This window comes from Carlito syrichta, unplaced genomic scaffold, assembly GCF_000164805.1.
Source record: "Carlito syrichta isolate Samal-C Ts95f unplaced genomic scaffold, Tarsius_syrichta-2.0.1 Scaffold287509, whole genome shotgun sequence".
NCBI classification, from domain to species: Eukaryota; Metazoa; Chordata; class Mammalia; order Primates; family Tarsiidae; genus Carlito; species Carlito syrichta.
In genome coordinates this window covers 247,423-255,349 of record NW_007231605.1, presented here as the reverse complement: position 1 = coordinate 255,349, position 7,927 = coordinate 247,423, and positions in this window count along the sequence as shown.

Genomic DNA, 7,927 nt, shown 5'->3' with positions numbered 1-7,927 from the left:
TCGAACCCGCAGGCTTAGGCAATCCACTCACCTCAGCCTCCCAAAGGCACGGGATTACAGAAGTTTAGATTATTTAAGGTCCCTTCGAACTCTGACATTCTGTTAACTATAAGGAGAGTATGCTTTGGCATCACATAAAGGGAAAAGACAGGAGGGTCATCACTCATCAGTGAAAATCCCCACCTATCAGAGACATGTACCTTTCTTACATTGAGATCAAGGAATGTTTGATTTTTTTTCCTTCCAAGCATTCTAAAAGAACCGAACACATTAATAATGTTTGCTTCTGTGTTGCAGAAAGGGAGGTGACAAACTTAGGTAATCCCAGAACTCTAGCATGGATCGTTAGCTTCAGTACTCTGTTGGTGGTTTAGAGAGCTCATTTGCAGTGTTGCATATACTCTGAAACTACAGGCTACGTGAATCTCAGAAAGTGCTGGGAAAGGGATTCTTGACTTTTTAACCTACAAAATGAGGAAGGAAAGATATTATTACTGAGAAACATAGAGACCTTTCCTTAGTACTATGAGAGAATCATTCAACACGGATGGAACCTGATTCTAACCGTCCACGTGTACTTAATTAAAGGAATCCTGATCCTGTATAAATCTTAGAAAACAGATGTATATTTTAATTATGTCTGTTGGGTATAATTAACAGGAAAATTACATGAAAACAAAGCTAAACAACATACCAATACTTTTGGCATTTTTTCTATCATTTTTTTACCAATTTTTTTTTGAGTTGGTGTCTCCCTCTGTCATCCAGGGTGGAGTACACTGGCACACTCACGGCCACTCCAGCGTTAACCTGCTGGGCTCCAGCGATCCTTCTGCCTCAGCGTTCCAAGTAGCCAGAACTACAGGTATGCACTACCAGGCCCGGCTGATTTTTTTATTTATTGTAGAGACGAGGTCTCACCAAGTTGCCCGGGCTGGTCTCGATTCCACGGGCTCAGGCAATCTGCTCACTTCGATCTCCCAAAGTGCTGGGATTACAAGCTGAGCCATGAGCCTGGCCAATTTATTTCATTTTATTTTTTAGTTGGGTCTCATTCTGTCACCCAGAGTGCAGTGGCATGATTACTGCTCATTGCAGCCGCAAACTCCTGGGCTCAGGCAATCCTTCTGCTACTGCACCCAGCCCTAAGGTATTCTTAATATTTACTTTAAAGAGCCTATTAAGTTATTCTTGCTCAGGCTGAGATGCTCTTGTCATTTTCATAAGTTAGGAGAAGGATGTTAAGCCAACCATGTTCATTAACTCCTGCATTTAGCCAACTAAGAGAAACTTGAGTCTAAAAATGTAGGGTTATAGTAGTTAGGGGTTCTCATCTTTGGAAACTGGAAAAAAAAACATTAATTACTTTATCTCTGCATGGGTTAAGCAAAAATTATAATTTTGCCTGTGAAGGAAAAGAAATTCTGTCCTTCTATTTTTCTTATTTTGAGTTAATGTCTCAAGCTGAAGTGCAGTGGCACAATCATGGCTCACCACACAGCCTTGACCTCCTCGGCTCAGGCAGTCCTGCTTCTGCCTCCCAAGTAGCTGGGACTGCAGGCATGCGCCACCACGTTCTGCAAATTTCTTTGTTTTTTGTGGAGGCAAGGTCTCCTGTGGTCCCCAGGCTAGTCTTGAACTTCTGAGCTCAAGCAGTCCTCCAACCTCAGCCCACCAAAGTGGTGGAATTGTATGCATGAAGCACCATACCCGGTCACAAAATTCTACTCTTAATTGGGAAAATAGCAGGAAACTTTCCCCAGAGGTTCTGATTGGTGTTACTTCCCAGCATATAGAGTTGCTTTTGCATTTGGGATAGATGGTCTCTAACTTCTGCAGAGCTTAAAGCTAGGGAACCAGACTGTTGAAGCTCTTAGCTTAGGAAACCCTTGACAAGATTTGCTTTTAGAAGCCATTACAAGGATGCCCCACAGGCTGGGAAGAAGCCATTACAAATGGCTAAACGGTGTCCCTCATCAGCTGTGTTTCCTTTTTTAAAAAAAAAAAACCAATCTCCATCATGTTTATAACTATATTCTTCTATCATTTTCCAAAAGATTCTTAATTAAGCCAGTGTGGCTTTTCTGTTAAAAATAAAAACTAATCTCTACCATGTTTATAACTATATCCTTCTGTCATTTTCCACAAGATTCTTAACTGTGGTTTTTCAGTTTAAGACTCAAAATTAGACCTTGGATTACTGTGAAATAGTATCTCGGCTGCTGTAAGTTTTTTTTTTTTAGATACTTGGTCATTCTCAGATTCTCGCCATGGAACACTTTCTGGTTTCCTCACAATATACTTATTACAGGAGAATCCATCCTGTGAATTCTTCCAGTTCACAGCTTGCTGATACTTACGAGAAATTTCCCCAGAAGCCATGGCTTCTGTGAGCTTTATGTTGCTAAGTGAGCAGGGTTCTCACTCTAACATAAACTGTGAACTTGTAGGAAACATTCAGTCCTGAGTTTCAAAAAGCAAGAGAAATTCCAGAATTGAGATTTTCTCAGACACCTAAAGTTTTTGGACATGATGTCTGCTTAGTAATCATGACCTGAAATGTTAGAAATCCTTGCTCTTCTTCATGATTCTGAAAGAAACCTTAGTCACCTTGTCTTTGTTTACCTAATACCAACACATACTTTTCTTTCCCAAAACCCAGTTTTACATCCTCACTCATACATTTTTTTTTTTTTGAGTTGTGTTACCCAGGCTGGAGTACAGTGGCACACTCAGCCACCCCAGCATCAACTGCTGGGCTCCAGCGATCCTTCCACGTCAGCCTTCCAAGTAGCCGGAACTACAGGCACACACCACCATGCCCGGCTAATTTTTTATTGTAGAGATGAGGTCTCGCCAAGTTCCCCAGGCTGGTCTTGAACCCACGGGCTCAGGCAATTCACTCGCCTCGGCCTCCCAAAGTGCTGGGATTACAGGCTGCGCCACCGAGCCCAGCCCACTCATACAGTCTACTGCTTAATAACTTTTGCTCTTATGAAATTTTTTTCATCGATTCAAAATAGAGATTGACTCCTGGTTGGAGTATACTACTCAGCCTGGTATCCTAACATCTCCAGCTATGGTCCTGCACAGTGATCCTTGGGAACGGTGTCACAACCAACTGTGTGACTTGGGGCACCCACTTAATTTCCCTGAGCCTTGATTTCTTCATCTGTAAAATAATGGGCTTCAGTTTTGCAATCTTTTTTTTTCCAGAATAACCACCTAGAATCAATGTAAGAGTTTTATGTATCAAAGATTTAACTATGTTCACTACACTGCAGTTACTAATGCAGTTTAGAATCTTAAGAAAGACTAATTTTTTTTAAAAATGAGCAATAGCATCCAGTTTCACAAGTGTTCTATCTTGTTTAAACTACAATTAATTGTAGTTTCTTCCTGCTATATGTTTTGAATCATGTTATCTCAAATTTCTCACCGATACATTCTCAAACACATATGGGATCCCCACTTTTCAGAAGCAAATAAATTTAATTAATCTTCTCCAAATTTAACATGTAAAGAAGTGACTGAGTTATACTAAAGCCAGGCTTGCTACCTTACTTCATCTTTCCTCCACTTGTCAGTGTTTTTTTTATAAACATTGCTCAGACAGCAAACCCTCTAGTAGCAAGGTACAAGGGAATCATATGCCATAAGATTAATGGGCATTGGTTCACAAACATTTTTTTTCCATTAGCAGATTTTAAAATCAGGTTTTTGAGCCGGGCATGGCGGCTCATACCACAGCACTTTGAGGGGCAGAGGCAAGAGGATTGCCTGAACCCAGAGATTCAAGACCAGCCTGGGCAACTTGGTGAGACCTTGTCTCTAGAATAGACTAAAAAACTAGTCGAATGTGGCAGTGCATGCCTGTAGTTCTACTTGGGAGGCTGAAGTGGAAGGATTGCCTGAGCCCTGTGAGGCTAAGGTAGCTGTGAGCATAACACTGTACTCCAGCCTGGGTGACAGATGAGACTCCAGCTCAAATAAAAAAGAAATCAGGTTTTTAAAGGTAGCTTGTTAAAAGACAAGCAAGAAAAACAAAAAGGAAATATTCAGTCCTGAGTTTCAAAAGCTAGGGAGCAGGAAGAGAAGCCAGGTGGGCCTTCTCAGCTGTAGCCACCAGAGGCCTACCACCTGGATCAAGCCTGGAGCCTCAATCAGCTCCCTTGCCAATGTGGACAAAGAGCTAAGGTACAGAGAACATTGAGAATACTGCATGTGCAGTTTGTTTAAATCTCCATTAAAGTTACAGCTTGAGTTTTTCAGCAGAGGCATTATTTTAGTATTCCGTATTACTTGCCTTTCCTTCCTTTCTGAAATGTATCCCTAGGCCTCCTATTTTGTCCCTGGCAACAAAGTTTCTAAAAGATGTTTCCATCAGATCTTTGAAAAACATTTCTGGGAAGGGTCCTCTTTTTTTCAGACCTGTGCTTTTCAGTTGGAAAAGTACTAGAAACCATTCCTTGTTTTTCTGTGTCTTAAAGGAGATAAACATGGCGCCTTCTGGGGCATCAGTTTTATTCAAAGCTATTAAAGGGGGATGCTGTCATGTTAATGATTGTAGTGAATCAAGTGGAAGAGAATGCAAAGTCCACAGAAGATGCAGCAAGATTTCCTAGAAATAAAGCAGTGGAAGCACTTAGGTAGGCTCATCCTCGGGGAGCGCACATGGTCACCCTCTGAGGGGGTGAGTCCAGGCACCTAAAGATGGAACCAGAACTAGCCGTGCTTTCTCGAGCAACCTTCCTGTCTCCTCTGGAAAAGTGGGCTGCACTAGGCTCCATCCTCTGTTGCAGCCCCTCCAGCCCTGACATTTCTCTGATACTACAACCTCCACCCTTTATGCCAAACAGGAATATGCAGGCAGAAGAGGAATCAGTCAGTAGAGTGCTGTGGCCTGTTTCCTGGCTGGATGAAAAGGATTTTATTTGAGAGACGGGTTTTCAGTATGTTGCTCAGACTGCTTGAAGCTCCTGGACTCAAATGATCCTCCCCTCTCCACCTCCCAAGCAACTGAAGTTAGAAGCGTGTGCCACCACCCCTGCCAGGAACTTTAATCACTGTTAGTTTGCTGGAGGGGGCGGGGCTTAGCACAGTAGACTGAGGCGCTTAATCAACAGAAATTTATTTTCTCCAGTTCTGAAGGCTAGAAGTCCAAGATCAGGGGCCGGCGGGGCTGATTCCTCCTGAGGGCCCCGAGGGAGGGATCTATTGTAGGCCTCTTTCTTCTCCTTGTAACTGACTTGCTTCTCCCTATATCTATGCCACCTTTTCTCTGTACTTGTCTGTGTCCAAATTTCCTCTTCCTAGAAGGACACCAGTACCACTGGACGAGGGCCCACACTAATAAACTTAGTTTAATTGAATGACCTCTTTAAAGACCCTATCTCCAAATATGGTTACATTCTGAGATCCTGGAGGTTAAGACTTCAACATACAGATTTAAGTGAACAAAATTCAGCCTGTAACACTGTCTTAAATCTTTTTTTAAAAAGTGTTCTAGGCCCAGCATGGTGGCTAATGCCCATAATCCTAGCAATTTGGGAGACTGAGGTGAGAGGATTACCTGAGCCCACAAGTTCAAGACCAGCCTGGACAACTTGGCAAGACCTCGTCTCTACAATAAACCAAAAAATTAGCTGGGCATGGTGGTGCATGTATGTAGTTCCAGCTTCTTAGAAGGCTGAGGCGGAAGGATTGCCTGAGCCCAGCAGGTTGGGGCTGCAGTGGCCATGAGCATGCCACTGCACTCTAGCCTGGGTGCCAGAGTGAGACATGACTCAAAAAAAGAAAGTGTTCTAGGTCACTTATCTTGGGGGGACAATTTTGGGGGCAAATTGCAGGGCTCAGGATGGACATGCCTGAGAGGACAGATACGGGAAGGTGTTACCAAGGAAACTAATGACAGTGTACGCCAGAAGCAGATGTGGATGAGCTGTTGCTGTGCTGAGGCCTGCTGTGAACTCGCCACAGGCACTGGTTGGCAGTCCTGTTGGAGATCAGCCTCTCACTGATATGTTCCTCCCACTCATACTTGCCAGCTGGCAATGCCAGGAGCAAATCCTGGAATTTGGGAGAAAAGATTGTGCTAGCAGGCTCACACCTGTATGATTGAGTCATTGTTGACTCATCGGAACATACCATGACATGGTGTGTGCACCAACATGTACAGAAGTCATGACTCCTACCCCCACCCCAGCCTCCCTTTTGTGTCATTCCCTTCCCTGCTTAGTATGGGTAACTCCTTTGGGCTTCCTGCACAAGTGAGTCACTAATCCAGTGGTTGAGGTTCTGTACTCCCAAGAGCCAGGCCTTTGTGACTATAAGATTAGAGATGTGGCAGAGGTTGCAGTGATGGCTGTTTCGTGTTGCAATCCTGAGTGGCTTGCCCAGGAGATGGCTGACGCCCACCCAAGTTGGTGACCTTTGTTGTAAACCCTTGAGCTTGTATGTCTAATGTATTTGTAGTAAGGCTGCATCCATGGTACAAGCTTAACGTTTCTGTGCTTTTAGTTGAATTAGATCAACTGAATTTGGTAACCTGGGGCAATAGTTCAGATGAGCAGTGACAGATTATCTTGATATATAAATTAAATTGAAGGAACGAACTTCAAATGTATACATGGATGTAGCATGTTAGCTCACACCTGTAATCTCAGCACTTTGGCACACCCAGGCAAGAAGACTGCTTGAGTCCAGGAGTTTGAGACCAGGCTAGGTAACATAGCAAGACCTTGTCTCTACAAAAGTAAAAAATAAAAAAATTAGCCAGGCTTGATGGCGTACGCCTATAGTCCCAGCCACTCCCAACTACTCAGGAGCTGAGGTGGGAGGATCACCTGAGCTCAGGAGGTCTAGGCTGCAATAGCCATGTTGGTGCCACTGCATTCCAGCCTGGGTGACAGAGACGTCTGACTCAAAACAAAAATTTGATAAAAATGTTTACATGCAGTTGGTTTGAAACTTTGTATTCCTGAGCAGGGGTGAAAACCAACCAAAGATCAGTAGCCAGTGTCACATACTTTGAACATATTTATCTTTCTAGATCTGGTTTTTGTGGTATTGTGTGTGTTTCCTTGTAAATCTCTGTATCTCTGGGACCTGGCACAGTGCCTGCCACTCAAATCTTGACCCTCTGTCTCCTGAGAAAGATTTAGAAGACAGGATTCTCCCTCTGGCTTTAACTATTTCATCATACGAATTTAATTATTTGATCTTTTGTCATTTTGTGTTGAAACAAATTCCTGTCACTATTTTAAGAATCATATCTTTTAGAATGAAGTGTATGCATCAGAACTTACTGGAGTCAGTATTTAATAGAGCTGTGCCTTGTGTTCTTTTCTCTAAATATTCTCAACACGGGTACTGCAGATCTAGTCATTGGCAAGTCCTCCATTTAAAATTTGCGCACTTTTTTTTTTGGAAGCTGGGAATTTTCCTTGTTAGTATAGTGGTGAATTAAAAAAAAAAAAAAAAAAAGCTGAGAATTGACCCTTTAAACCTTTGTATACTTTGAGCTTCATAAATTGGATTTGCAGAGAGCAGGACCAACTTGGAAAGCGCCTTGCTCCTTCTTGTCCCTGGCCCAGAGACTAGCAGATGGCTATAGTGGTGTTTTCCCGGAGCACCTGACACACGGAGGTCCTTAAACACCGGCGGTGCTATCACATACAAAAGAAAAGCAAGGCCTGATGCCACTGGTATCTACTGAGCACTTCACTTCCCGAGGGCCAGGTACTGTGCCAAGCACTTTGCCCACATTAACTCATCCGCATCCTCACCGGCTGTGAGTCAGGCGTCAGCGTCACTCCTTTACAGAGGAGGCTCGGGATTTTGCCCAGAGTCCCTTATCTAGTGAGGTAGGTGCTGGGTCTGGGCCAGCATAGCCGACCGGCTCAAGCCTGCCCCCCCTGAGCCCCCC